The sequence below is a fragment of the Amphiura filiformis genome, unplaced genomic scaffold (assembly GCF_039555335.1).
Source record: "Amphiura filiformis unplaced genomic scaffold, Afil_fr2py scaffold_318, whole genome shotgun sequence".
In the NCBI taxonomy this organism is placed as follows: domain Eukaryota; kingdom Metazoa; phylum Echinodermata; class Ophiuroidea; order Amphilepidida; family Amphiuridae; genus Amphiura; species Amphiura filiformis.
In genome coordinates this window covers 37,529-53,323 of record NW_027305782.1, presented here as the reverse complement: position 1 = coordinate 53,323, position 15,795 = coordinate 37,529, and the positions used below count along the sequence as shown (strand labels likewise).

The following is a 15,795-nucleotide window of genomic DNA, read 5'->3' as shown; positions in this document are numbered from 1 at the left end:
TACTCTGACTTAACTCACCACATTAAGAACACACTAATAAGGTTCTTTCACTTCCGATTCCAACCATAACCAATGCACATAAAATGCTACATATCCAATCTTCTACATTAGCTAACTCTTGATTTCCAATACTCTGAAGATAACAACTCACCATATTTGAACTCACATTGACTACATTTTTTGTATCCCCACTCAGTGAGAAAGCCCACTATTCAGAAAACAGAAAACCTATCACCCAAGGTCCGCTATTCAGAATTGTGGGCTTATTTTCCTTTAAAAATGACATGCTAACCAGAAGACCCGCTAATCAGAAAACCCATTAATCAGAAGGCCCACTACTCAGAAAATATATTCTGAGTAGCGGGTCTTCTGATTAACGAAATTTAATGAGCCCTTTTGAAGAATCACACCCAGACAACCTGCCACTCAGAAAACCCAGTTCTCAGGGTAACATTAGAGTTAGAGGTTAGGTTAAGGTTAGGGCTAACTCAGTTCTTTCAAATGATAAAAGCAGGCCACTATATTATAGTCATAGTGGGCATTCTGCGTAATGGGTAAAGGATCGGATACTGCCCGCTAGCCAAAAAATGCTAGTCGGGAAAAAAATTCTGAGTAGCGAGACTTTTACATAAAATATACAACAAAAAGCACACTATTCAGAAAGTCCATTATTCAGAAGGCCTGCTGCTCAGAAAATTCTGACTAGCGGGCCTTCTGAAAAATGGGTTTTCTGAATAGCAGGTCTTCTGACTACCAAGTCTTCTGAATCTGAGTGACAGGCTGCACCCAACATTCTATGTCATGACCAAATCTCATCAAATATGTTTGTGTAACTCCTAATGTGACATCTTAACATATTAAAACTCTCCAAATATCTTCCCCAGGAATGGCATCCACCATGGGATCAAAATTAATTGATTAATTTGAATTAATAAAAATAGCACTACTTTTCTTGCTGAGTTCTAAAGATAGACCATTGTCCAGCTCATGATACAATAGTAATATGCTTAAAATTCTTTATTTTGTATGTTTTACATTATGTTTGCTTTATATACACTTAGAATGGCTGAGAAATCTATTGTACTGGTCCACCAATTTTTGAATGGGAATTATGACAGCGACAAAAGATACTGAATTTTGATTGCATCTGCAAAACAAGGTAAATCAACATTTGCATTGGCTTAGGAAGATTTTTAGCACATTTGCAACGCATAAATGATGCTATTCATCATGGTCCAGATTTCTGCATGTTTTTTTCTTTCTCTTGCTACATCGTTTGAGCAATGGATCTGGTAATTTGAGGCAGCAATCTTTGCATGATCGTTCATGATTGTTACTTATTTAGCTAGGAAAATTCGGACGGAAAGTGTCATTTTTGGAGCATTTTGTTACGAAAATTTTACCAAATTTCATGGAATAGTCTCCTATGCAGACTATTTGTGGTGCTTTTCATATTACAAACACTGTACAAACTCCTTGATCTGGCGATTTTGTAAAAGTGATGTTGAACTTTACTGCTTCAGTGCGGCTACTGTTTGCTTTTCAGTGTTGCTTTGCCTTGCATTTGGCAAGTCAATAGATAAAGCACCAATTGGGCTCGTGCTGTCTATAGGCCCCTACTTCTGTGCGCGAGCCATGAGCAATTAGTGTCTCAAATTCTCCAAATTAGTGCACATTCAGAACGATTGTAGCAAAACTTTATATCATTGGCACTGACACATTTAATGCTAGTCCAGACTTTGTGTCTTTGTAACATATTAACACCTTTCTAGTTTTTCAATTAACACATTTAATGCTACAACATTTAATCATTTATTGGTCTAGAACAGATCCTGTACACTGTAAATATAAACTTAGAAATGTGAGGAAAAGTGATTGACTATAGCATGTAAGAAATTAATGTCCAGACTTGATGTCTTTTTAACATATTAACACCTACTTGTTAGGTCATTGTTAAGGTGGTGTTAAAGGCAAGGTTTAGGGAAATCATGAATTCCAACATTTTTGCAAATATCTCCAAAACCTTTCATGATACAATCTCAAGTCAGTTTGTACTTATGTAGGGATATGTTGGCCATGTTATGAAGGTAATAAAACCATTGCCATGGTAACCAAGCAGTCGCTATTGGCTTCTGACCAATCACATTGAAAGTTTTTTGCTGTTTTTTCGAGTCGTAAATCACTTCATTTGTCCCAATAAAAGTATACTCACATGTTGAGTCATGTTCCTGCGCACCTCCACTGATTTTCCCGTAAAAAAATACCAGTGGAATTCCCCGGGGTCAAAGTGAAATTTTTGTTTTTTTGGCCACAGATTCCACATTACTTACAAACTTTTTACGGGAAAATCAGCAGGGAGGTCATTTGTGATGTTCTTGAACGATTTGACACCATTTCCTAATTCATTTGGACATGTGCAATTTCAACCATATGAGAGCAGTATCCAGGTCTGAAATTTCTCGGTCCCTGGAGAGCAATAATCAGAGGAGGTAGGGTGCTGAAAACACTGCCGAAAATCTTTAAAAATAATTATCTTCTTCTGTGCCAAAGATGAAAACGATCCATAGATCTTTAATTTGCATTTTAAACCACCTTAAGTTGTAAATTTCTCAGTATCAATAAAATTACTGAGCAAACATTGATAATGGAATTATCTGTGGAGTAAATTAATACGCTTAATTCCAATCAGTTAATTTCAATCATTTACAATCTGATTATATTATCTTCTGTGCCAAAGATGAAAACAGTCCCGTGTAGATCTTTAATTTGCATTTAAAACCACCTTAAGTTGTTGTACATTTCTCGGTATCAATAAAATGACTGAGCAAACACAGATAATGGAATTATCTGTGGAGCAAATTAATACCCTTAATTCCAATCAGTTAATTCCAATCATTTACAATGTGATTAAAAAACTAAATTCACGTATAAAGGGCTGTAACTACAGATCTATAATACACTGTAAATGAAAATATCTACATGTTTAAATAAAAAAAAATGGATGTAACTGCTCACAGCAAACCCAAGAATTAAACCACCCATATTTAGCGGCACACAAAGTACACAGGTTCACTTCCCACATACCTAGTTTATGCATATTTTTAACATAATGTGACATAAAAATGAACAAATATGCTACAATTTTTATTGAACCTTACCTCTGGCAAAACTACATTTTCCCAGATTATTGTGCAATATATTATATATTTATTTGTATGGCGCAGTTGTATACAGGTTACTGTATATTGGTTACTATATATTGGTTATAGATGGTACATTTAACTCCACAACTTCAAAAATACGCACTCACACAACAAAAGTCCTAACATTCCCAGCAACCAACTCCACACAACTCAACCCTATAAAATACCCTCAACTATAAACTACAAACCAGCAAACATGAAACAATCCAATTATACCAAATCTACATTGCCTGCCCAATGCAACCAGCCAAAAACCTGTCAACAGCACCAAATACACTAACAAATATCTACAATCAATAAGAGAGGTACACCACTACCAACTACATCTTAAATTAACTTGTCAGTATACCTACTTTGTGCAATTTCACTGGTGCTTATTTGAATTCTGCGATGTCTTGAAGTAATTTGGCAACTCAATTTTAGTACAATACTGTATTTCTAATGTATTTTATAGTGTTTTTTAAATGTGTTTATAATTATGTACTGTGTAATTTTAGTTCTTTTACTTGGTGTGTGTATAAGGGACCCCATCTAGTGGGCCTGCATGCCTGTTCGCGGATGCCCTTTTGCAGCACACCACAATTTGATATTTTTATGTGCAATGAAGGTAATAAACTAAACTACACTCTTTATCACAGCCCTGCCAACAAACTAATATAAATTAACAACTGCACTTACAAACAACATAACAAATAAAACCTGCACACTGTAACCACCAACACAATGAATTTCAATTCCTGACCATAACCCATAACAAACCTACTACAGCACCATTGGTGCTCTTGTTTACATTTGGGGAGCTAAAATTTAAAACTTTTTAGTGGGCCAATATAGGTCTAAACACTCTTTCCTTGATTTTATCACAATTTGGTAACTCCACCTATAGGATTATTGGGCTGAAAGGTATTCAGGCTCCCACAAAAATTAATATTCAGGGGGCTGAGCCCCCCTCCCCGGTCCAAAGCATATGATTTATGTGCTCTTTGACATCTGTGGTTCAATGCTGTTGCAGTGGTACAAACCGCATGAGCGTACTAGTGCAGCGCCATATATTAAAAAATTGTGCACCTATTGCTATATATGGTAGCTACAACTCTGGCGGAAATTCGTTGCCACACCAGCACGTTCTGGTGTTAAAAGCACGCAATCGAAGCTAAATATGTGATAGTTCGGTATTATTTTGTATAATAGTTGCAAATGCACATTCAGATTACACTTGCCCCTTCCCCCCCCCCCCCCCCCCATTTTTCAATGTTGGGAGACTGTAATGTAGAAATGATGACGATTTTGTCCAAATCAACATTGCAATAGGGGAGCGGGGAAGGATGTTGGCCAATTAACGCTCAGGTGTGGCAACCTTTTTCGCCAAGGTTGTCTCTGCGAATGCAAAATATTTCATCTAAATTTCGTTTTTGTCTCATAACTCAAAACGGAATGTCGTATGATCTTCATATTGTACACGATTTGGGAGTAGATAATATTCTTTTGAATCATAATAAAATTGTTGACAAAGTACTTGGTTTATTTAGTTTATTTAGGGAGTGGTCCCTCAAATCACCATTTATGCTCAATTACACACATTTCGTAATTAGGGCTCTAAACTGCATGATTTTCTGTTAAATATCAGTAACGGAAAATCGTATCAAGTTGCTGCTACACACAGGTTTTTAGTGGATATTGTCCGTTTTATCCATGTTAAAATTAAGCGTAAATAACTTTTTTCATATCATTTTCACGCGGACCGGCCTATGTATATTATTAATTATTAAGATGCCAAAATAATGCAAAATGTGTCAAAAAACCTTCTCATTTGCCATTACATGCTGTCTACTGAATATAGTACACGAAAATTTCATCATCTTTGAATGATGATGAAATATGCAAGTTTAACTATTAGGCCAACAATAATACGAAGGATTAAGAGAGGAAAAATATTAATTTTAACAAAACTAACAGCGGGGCACGAACCCGTAGCCTGTAGTATAGAAGTCGGCGCCTTTACCGCCGAGCCACGGAGATGTGAATGAATTCCAAGCCATATCTAATATATTAATGTTAGTTTAAAATTATGCAATGCATATGGTATCAAATTGACCTGAAACGTGTCCAATACACATAATTTCATCGATTTACAACGATTATATATGTTGGCAATGTATTTAGGGTTATAAAAATAAACTTGGAATTTTGATTCACCACCTTTCCCCACGTTGGACAAATCTTAAATAAAGAAAATAATCAAAATTTCTTTTAATTTGTTTGTGTCGACCGTCCACCGTTAAATCATCAACCTCATCTCCATATGTGCAATGGGTTACTGATCTTAAATGCATTTGTATGACATGTTAATTCTACTATAAGGTTATAACATCTCTGTATTAGGTTAAACCAACCAGAACGGCATAACAATTGAAATTGTAGGTGAATGAGAATTAAATCACCTGTTTTAGTGTACATATACGCATTGCATAATTTTAAATTAACATTAATACATTAGAAATGCTCACGAATTCAACGACTTCTTCTTGGCTCAGCGGTTACGTCGCCGCCTTGAAATCTGTAGATCAGCGAGATCAGGGGTTCGAATCCGTCTGATGACTTTTCTATGATTATAATTTTCCTCTTCTGATCCTTGCTATTATTATTATTAGGTCTAATACTTAAACTTCACGCTATTTCGTCATCATTAAAATAGTTTTAAAATTTTGCGTGTACTATCTTCAGTAGACAGCATGTAATGGCGATTGATATTTTTCACATATTTTGCATTATTTTGGCATCTTTATAAATAATAGGACACATAGACCAAGCCATGTATAAATTACATGAAAATAATAATATTTAGTACAGAGAACATAAACAGGCTAAGACTCTGTGAAAATTGCACGTGAATCCGGCATTCCGTTCTAAAGATATGAACGAAAACGTAATTTCAGATGATTTTTTTATACGTGATTAGAGACAACTCTGGCGGAAATTCGTTGCCACACCAGCACGTTCTGGTGTTAAAAGCACGCAATCGAAGCTAAATATGTGATAGTTCGGTATTATTTTGTATAATAGTTGCAAATGCACATTCAGATTACACTTGCCCCTTCCCCACCCCCCATTTTTCAATGTTGGGAGACTGTAATGTAGAAATGATGACGATTTTGTCCAAATCAACATTGCAATAGGGGGAGCGTGGAAGGATGTTGGCCAATTAACGCTCAGGTGTGGCAACCTTTTTCGCCAAGGTTGTAGTTAATCCGATTATTACTACACTACGAATAGTAATTTCATATTATGCCGAGTCCATTGCAGCTATGTTTCAAAGAGCGGTATTATATATTCAATCAATGATTGAGCAAATACACAGGTGGTGAGTGTGGCCTGATTATAGTGAAGGACAATTACATTCAAAAATAGTGTAACTTTGTTATGGTAATTAATCCTCATTATGTTTCACTCACCTACCTACCTACATACATACATATTTAGCATTTATAAAGTGCTGCTACAAGAGCGTAGCGCTGCACAGTGCACACAATATTGAAGGTGGCAAAACCCGGTGTCAAAAGCCCAAAATACACAAGCAAAATATATAGAGAGCAACAGAGCAATTAGAAAGAATTATACAAATGTTTCTTAAGAGCCTTCTTAAAAACAGCATTCACGGATATTGATTGGTAAACGATTCCACATTCCGGGAGCATTATAGTAGAAGGCCCTGCGCTCCATGAGACTTCAGCAGTTTAGATGTACAATGTATTGTGCTCTGTCAGTCGTGTTGTGTCAGATGCTGAGCACAGTCCAGCTCTACCAGGTTGATTGAGAGTGATACAAGAGGAGATGTAATTATAGGAGCCATATGATTCATGCATTTGTAAATGATTAAAAGTACTTTAAAACAAATTTCTTTTTCCACAGGCAACCTTAATGCAGTTCTTCCAAACATGGAGTGGCATGATCTTGCATGTTTACGCACTTGACATATCATCTTCACAGCCCAGTGGATGCGTTGAATACACTGAATGTCAGTTATGTTTGACCCTATAGGAGCTAGTCCATAGTCGATTTTAGACAAGATGAGGGCACGGATGACAAGATGGCAAGTATCACAAAGAGAATTGATCAAAAATGATTCCCTCCTGAGGTTGGTATCTGTCAATGAGTTGACCACATCACCATGGCTGTCATTATAGCTAAAGGCAGTATGGCACACATGGGTCAATGAGTAATACCCTTACCGAAATGAAAGCCTTCATTAGGCAGTTATTAGGCAGTCTGTTAAGCAGTTAATACAGGCAGTCACTTGAAGCTGTTGATATATGAAGCTCTATATAGACCTGAAAGCACATAGGCAGTACCTAGACCTGTAAAATGGGCAAAATGAAGCACTATAGGCAGTTCTTAGACCTTCACCTTCAGCTCTAATTTAGGCAGTTCACCTCAAATGAAGCTCTAATTTAGGCAGTCATCGACCTCAAAAGAAGCACTAATTTAGGCAGTTGACTGCCTAAAATGAAGCTCTAATTTAGGCAGTCGACAGTCTCTAATGAAGCTCTAATTTAGGCAGTCAAATGAAGCTCTAAATTAGGCAGTTGACTGCTTCAGATGAAGCTCTAATCCAAGCAGTTGCAGGGACATGCCTTTTGAGGGGAGTGAGCTGCTCTCCTTAAATCCGATATAGGAGAGTGATTTTTAGCTCTCCTTAGTTGACCATTTTCTCCTTACATACTATTGTAAATGCACTATAAAACAGCTCTCCTTGAAGGCTCCATCAGACACACGTACAGATACACGTGAGATTTTACTCATTTTCCAGCCAGTGGCGTAACCAGCGGGCGGGGGGGCATTTTGAACCCTTGCCCCTGTTTGCCCCCCAAATGAAAAAGTTAAAGTAGGCCTACTTCTGAGAGTTATTAATTAACCTCATATCTGGTCATTTTAACTTTAAAAACACAAATTTGCACCCTTCATGACGCATTTATTCAACTTTTTTTACATGTCACCAGTTTAGCTTCAATATGCCAAAAATTTTCGTGTGCTTCGCGCATTTGTACCATACACTACTTTTGTCGCCAAAAGGTGCTGGATTCCTGCCCCCTCATTTATTATGTTTGCCCCCGCTTGCCCCCCCCCCAAAATGAAAATGTCTAGTTACGCCACTGTTTCCAGCGTTTTGCGTGAGATTTACTACCTAGGAGTGAGATTATACTATCCTGCCGTGAGACCGTGAGAAAGTGACCCAATGCGTGAGACTTGCGTGCCAATGCGAAACCAGGAGTTGAGTGGTTACAAACACAGGAATTCAAGGAGGTTAGACCCAAAAGCAGTAATTCAAGGATCTTCTAAAAGTGGAGAACCCTAGGGGGGGTTAGGATGTCTTTTCCGGCACTTCCTTCAATTCAAGGAGATCCATAATTGTATTTGTGCTACAGTTAAGTTCTCCTCACACACCTCCTCAGTCCTCACATTCTTGTGAAAACTCCTCGTTTTGTATAAAGTGTGACAGTTTAATACACTTCACACACTATGCTTTTCTGTCTCCTCGTTTAGACTGTGCTACAAGTATAGGTGTGAGAGTTGACAGCCCTGTTCCTGATTAACACTAAATGATTTTGAGTCCAAAGCATAAATTGTACACCATAATGACATGATAACACGAAGTAAAATGCAAAACTAAAATCCAAGGCCCGAACAATTAAAGTTTCAGATTCCTAGCCCGATTCCTAGGTGCCAACCCGGGGCCATCAGTACACCACATGCTATACTTTGCGGCATATTGTACCACTATTATACCTACGATCCCCAACCTTTTAGATGTAGGCTATCAGTTATTGCCAATGATATGAATCCAATTTGCAGTTGCTAAAAAGCAAGGTTATCACAGAAAACTAATTTTGGATACATGCAAGTGCATACTGCAAAATTCAGCAGCCTGTGCACACATTATCTGTACATACAGTTGATAAGCTTACAACATTTATACTGCTTGCAATGCAATCCTGCAAACCTTTAATTTACCTGTGCATCAACATGTGTATAGACTAGTCATCTGTAGTATAAAATTTCCCATAAAGAATAAATGATTTGTGTGAAGAGACCATTAAAACACCACCATCTAAAGAACAGCTTGTTGAATCCATGACAGCAAATTTGAAATGGCAGTTGGTGATCATGTGGCCGGGTCATGACTTATGCAAATTAGCTTCTGACTGTCTATTAGGTCTGACTGCCTATTAGAGCTTCACTTAGAGCTTCATTTTGATGATGAAAAAAATCATAAGTATTAGAGCTTCATTTTGATTAGATAAAAAATCAAAGTATTAGAGCTTCATATAGTGACTGCCTATCATAGACCTTCATATCTGTCAAGCTCTTTGACTGCCTAAGTCACAGGCCTTCAACTGCCTAATTTTCCAGCAACTTCTTGTTGATAGTTTGATTAGGCAGTCATTTGTCTTCAACTGCCTATGAACTGCCTATTAACTGTCTATAGGCAGTTGTGTTTGGTAAGGGTACATAAAAATGACCTTGTGTGGTATTTAGTTCCCAGGATGTGAGTTTTGCCTGAGGCAATTTATGATTAAATGTTGATCCCTCACTACAAGTGTTACCATCGATTTGGTTGAAAAGGAGGTGGGACATTATCAAATCTCTCCAAGTTACAAAACGTAATGTGTAACATCACTACTTCTATGCGAATATCAAACACTTCCTTCACCTTTTATAGTCAGTCTACTCTGAAGTACAAAGTACCGACGCGGACGCTTACACATTTTGCCGACTTTGAAGGCACGCATACCTGCAGCAGAGACGCAGCAATATATAAGACTGTTAACGCATACGGCATACGCCAATGCGTTGGCACTTTGTACTTCAGAGTGGACAAACTGTAGGAGACAAAATGATGTACCGTGATTGTATATATACTTGTAACTCTTAAAATAGATGTCTGAGCAGCTCTGAACCCCATTATCTATATAGTATGTAGATCAGTGACAATGGGACTTAATCCCAGGGACTATCACTTGTTGGGAGTGAATTGTACAAAATAATGCAGCGTACGGAGATGTTGATGCGTCTAATCCACGTGCCCCAACGGGGGAGTGCATTAGACGCATCAACATCTCAGTACAAGTGCATTATTTTTACAATTCTCGAGTAACACTGCGATAAGTATTTATTAACCTATTTCATACACGACTAAAAAAACCTGTGATTTTTGCAATTCTTATAACAAAATTGTCAGTAAAAATGTTGGAAAATGCAAACAAATATAAATGCATCCACCCGAAAGAAAATAAACATGTCCGAAAACACTGCGCGCCAGTGCAATTATACCATATTTATGCACAGCTAGTAATTTACTAATGCTTGCTCTGATTGGTTCTCACTATATATGCTTTTTATCATAACACCTAAAATGTTGGCCCGTTTTTGATTTGGCTCTTATTGAGATTTGTCAATTTAAAAGGTAAAGCAATATTGTAACATAGTTCATAGGGACACCCTCAGTGTTTTTCAAACTCTACCACACGTACACACATTTACCAGGACCAGGAAGAAGAATACTTAGATTATAGGGATTTACTTAGTATCAAAAAGTTATTCTTTCCAACTCTTATAAAATGATTATTCTGTTATACATATGCAATTTGTTTGTTTTTCTCAGGGATTTGTTTCTCACTTCGGTCTGGTTTTGCATGGCACAACACAGCTAGGCTACACAGCTCTTGATAACTGGTGAAAAAGTGCTTCAATGATTCTCTTTTACCGACACAAAATCATCCAACCTGGTATGTTCACAGCAAATCTCGACCAGCACTGGAGTCGGACGAAACATTATATGGGTCAGATAAAGTGAGTGCTAGCACTGGACTAAAGCCATAATGTGTGATTTTCATAGATTCCTAAATGTTAGTTTTCACTTATCACAATAATCACATTGCCCCCTTTTAATTTTGAGCTAAACAAATGAGGTAATATGAAGAAAATTGTGATTTCACTCCAGCGCTTACAATGTGTGTATTTAGCTTGCTGTTCAGTATTACATTGATCTATTATTGCACCAAGCATCGCGCAGCTGGGATGTACACAATGTGTGCATGAAGAAATTTGCAGCACTTATCCAAAGGGTGCTCACTGCGCAGTTTACTTTAAGCGTGCAAATAAATAGCCAGATAATAGAAGTTATCCACTTTACTCATGCGTGACTTGAACAAAAGGCGCTGGTTCCCGTAGTATTCCTCATTCAAACTAATTCAATGCACAACCTCGGAGTTACCTGCATGACTTTGGCGGGCTATTTTGAAATAGTCACGGTTGCACATGCAGGTACTTCTTTTGAAAGTCCTAAACAAGGTATAGGAGTCAATGTAGGATATGCAGCTTATAGAACACAGATAACCTCTATTAAAGGGAGACTCCGGCAATCATAACATTGTGCCTTATATGTTAGAAAAATAATTATCAAGCACAAATCACATTGTTTTATTTAAACCAAACTCATATTGACCATAAACACGAATAAAAACAGTCAGCTCTCAACACGCGATATTCAAAATTCCGGGCCGAAATTGTCTAAGTGCAATGACGTAATGGTTATTTTGTGTTCAATTGCCGTCAGCCTTCATTGTATTACTGGGACATCATTGCACTCGGCGCCTGGGAATTTTGAATATCGCGTGTTGAGAAACGGATGTTTTATTCCTTTTATAGTCACTATGAGTTTGTTTTAAATAAAACCATGTGATTCGTGCTTGATAATTATTTTTCTAACATATAAGGAATAATGTTGTGATTGCCGGAGACTCCTTTAAATACATTTTGAATTTGGTACTGATCAGTCCCACCTCCCATGTAACTTTGGAGCTAGGATTCTTTTACATGCAAGTGCAGCATGGAGAAGCCCTTTTTCAGAAACCTGGAGGATAAATGCTTGTTCTTGTAAAAGGTTGCTCCATTTTATAAAATCTTATTTCTTGAATTTCCACACTAGGTGATATCAGTGATGTCAACTTGAAGTGAACTGTTTAGTAATGCAGCAACTGGCTTACAAATCAGAATGTTTACTGTTTTAGTGATGAACTCAACTGAACATCAAAAGTCCGGTATGTACAATGCGTAACTGCTTTATTGGATGATAAAAGGATTAGGTCATACAGCCTAATGCAAATAGACTTCATAAATGTATACCTCAAAATGGTCCAGAATGATTACTGATACCTCAAACAATGGTCCAGAATTATACCTTGTTTTTGTTCATGGAGTGAACTTCTAATTTCACTTCCACTCTCATCTCCTATGCACAATTTATCCCTTATATACCATGTGTCTTTGAATAGCTATTGTAGCCCACCAACCCTGTGGTTAAGAGGCTAGGAAATATTTCTTAATATCTCATACCCTCGTTTGAATGTCTTTTCTAATCCTGCCTCACATATCAAGAACAATTTAGCCCATTTAATCTAGCAATGTGACTGTACAGTGTATGAGGCTGGGCATATAGGACAAATACACTGGACTTTTCATTAAGCCAATTTACTACCAAAAGCCGGGGCCACTGTGAGGTGGGGCCAAATAAAAATTAGTTTATAATTCTTGAACATGATTTAACCATAACCTTCATGCTTCATAGAAATTGATACATATCTACCCATAATATTTGCTTATATTTTCTGTCAATAATTGGGGCACTATATAATGACAAATTTGGACATTAAACTCTCTCATCTTCCCCTGGTTAGGTTAGGCTATAGTATGATAGTTGTTCCGTTATATGACCTATGACACATAACGCGCCCTGTTATATGACCTCTGACACATAACGTGCCCCGATATGTGACCTATGACACATAACGCACCCGTTATGTGACCTATGACACATAATGCACCCTGTTATGTGACCTGTGACACATAACATGCCTTGTTATATGACCTATGACACATAACGCACCCGTTATATGACATATGACACATAATGCGCCCGTTATGTAACGTATATGTCACATAACGCCCCGTTATGTGACCTATGACACATAACGCGCCCCGTTATGTGACCTATGACACATAACGTGCCCGTTATGTGACCTATGACACATAACGTGCCCGTTATGTGACCTATGACACAATGCACCCCATTATATGACACGTAACGCCCTATTATATGACCTATGACACATAACACACCCCACTGTATGACCTATGACAACTAACACGCCCGGTTATGTGACCTATGACACATAACACGCCCCGTTATATGACCAATGACACAAAACGCGCCCCTGTTATATGACCTATGACACATAACACGCCCCATTATATGACCTATGACACATTACGCACCCTGTTATATGACATATGACACATAACATGCCCATTATATAACATATGACACATAAAGTGCCCCGTTATATGACCTATGACACATAACACACCCCATTGTATGACCTATGACACAACACGCCCAGTTATGTGACCTATGTCACATAACGTGCCCTGATGTATGACCTATGACACATAACATGCCCCTATGACACATAACATGCCCTGTTATGTGACCTATGACACATAACATGCCCTGTTATGTGACCTATGACACATAATGCACACGGTTATGTGACCTACGACACATAACGTGCCCCGTTATATGACCTATGACACAACATGCCCCGTTATGTGACCTATGATGCATACCATAACGCGCCAGTTATGTGACCTATGATGCATAACATGCCCCGTTATGGACCTATGATACATAACGCACCCGATATATGACCTATGACACATAACGCGCCCGTTATATGACCTATGATGTGAACTACGACACATAACGTACCCGTTATGTGACCTATGACATATAACGTGCCCGTTATATGACCTATGACACATAACGCACCCCGTTATATGACCTATGGCCACAGAATTAGAGAAGGAGAACGGGACTCCCTATACCGCCACATACAATCGCTCCGTCAGCTAGGGGAGAAAATTGGGGTATTCGGGTCCTTGCCGACGGTGCGCGGAGACGAACGAAAACAATGTGGCGTCTCACCTCAGACCTGAAGCATCTTAGTACTCGTGTGCAGGTCGCATCAAGTGCGTCTCTCAAATGCACCCTTCATCCATGTCGCACTTGCATGACAACGAATGCCTCGAGTGCATTCCGAGGGAAACCGAATACCCCCAATTTTTGCTCCATTCATGCCTGTATTAATATGGTGGTCAAGTCCCTATTCTGTGTCTTTAATTCTGTGCGCTCAGTTATGTGACCTATCATATGTGACCTATGACATGACACAACCCGCCCTGTTATATGACCTATGACACATCACGTACCCTGTTATGTGACCTATGACACATAATGCGCCCTGTTATATGACCTATGACACATAACGCATCCCGTTATGTCCAGTCATGTCCATAATCATTTTGATACAGCCTGTATACCTGATCCGTGAACTTTGTCTTTAATGCCTTTTTAAAGACAATTCTTGTTTCAAGTTACACTTGCAGCTACCTACTTTACAGTTGAATTGTAGCTCTGTAAATCAACTACTATGTAAATTTCAGCTACTGGATAATTGAGAATCATAAAACAAATCAAATTTCATGGAATCATTCCGGGTTTCGTGATTTAAATCATGTTGAATCAAATCGCAATTTAAATCACATGACTTGTTTCAAAAAACAATTTTGATAAATCATAAATGTAAGTTAATTTCTTTCTTAAATTGATGGTTTTACCTCATCCCTAATGCTTCTACAACTTCTGGATACAATTAAAATACCTCTATGATGTCATTTTTTATATATTGCCAAAAATTCACCTTCAAGATGTAGAATGCTACAGGTTTTTCCCATGATTTTACCAAATATTTTCTTTGAAAATGTAAAAACATGTTTCGAATATTAATACCTGATAGGATTGCGCATTATGTCTAGCTTTTCACTGGTCTCTTTTGACTCTATCATGGGGTATAGTTCTCGGAATAAAAAAAATTAAACAAATCAATATAAATAAAAAAGAATCGGATCTAAATAAAAAAAATCACATTTAAATTTGAACAATCTGATTTTCCAAAATGAAATTTTTAATTTATATTTTGGTTTATTTCTTTACAGATGAAATTTGAACTTGGAAGGAATCATCTGCATCAACAAGCTAAAGCAAGAGATAGATCGAGATGATGATACTGTAGTGATGAGTGATGACGATGTGTAAAGTAAATGCAAACACCTGTGCCATATAGCATGTTGGCACTTCAACTAGGCAAGCAATTAAAATTTGACAGAAATAGACAACTTGTCAACAAAATGGCTGGTAGGATCTACATGTAAACATGTACATGTACAGTAGGCCTATACCTATCAATTAGGCTTAGAGGACTAGCTAGTAGTAGTCACCTGCTGTTAAACTTTTAACCCAAGACTGAGTACAAAGAAACGTTAACAGAATTAAGTTTTAGAAGAGAATATGTTGATCTCATATACATGTATAAGTGCAATCTGGGATTATATGACATTAATCTAGATGATTATGTAGTTTGTTACTGGTGGAACCAGCTCGCTAGTATTAATTATTAGTTCCACAAATTATGTTGCT

At 37.6% G+C, this 15,795-nt stretch overlaps 1 long non-coding RNA gene across 1 annotated transcript; it reads left to right on the top strand.

Moving 5' to 3' along the window:
* The first annotated feature begins 1,095 nt into the window (after positions 1-1,095).
* LOC140145479 (uncharacterized) lies at positions 1,096-15,462 on the top strand. Its single transcript, XR_011858074.1, has 5 exons — positions 1,096-1,159; positions 7,113-7,293; positions 10,864-11,051; positions 12,190-12,301; positions 15,315-15,462. It is a non-coding gene; the product is annotated as an uncharacterized lncRNA (long non-coding RNA).
* The last annotated feature ends 333 nt before the right edge of the window (positions 15,463-15,795 follow it).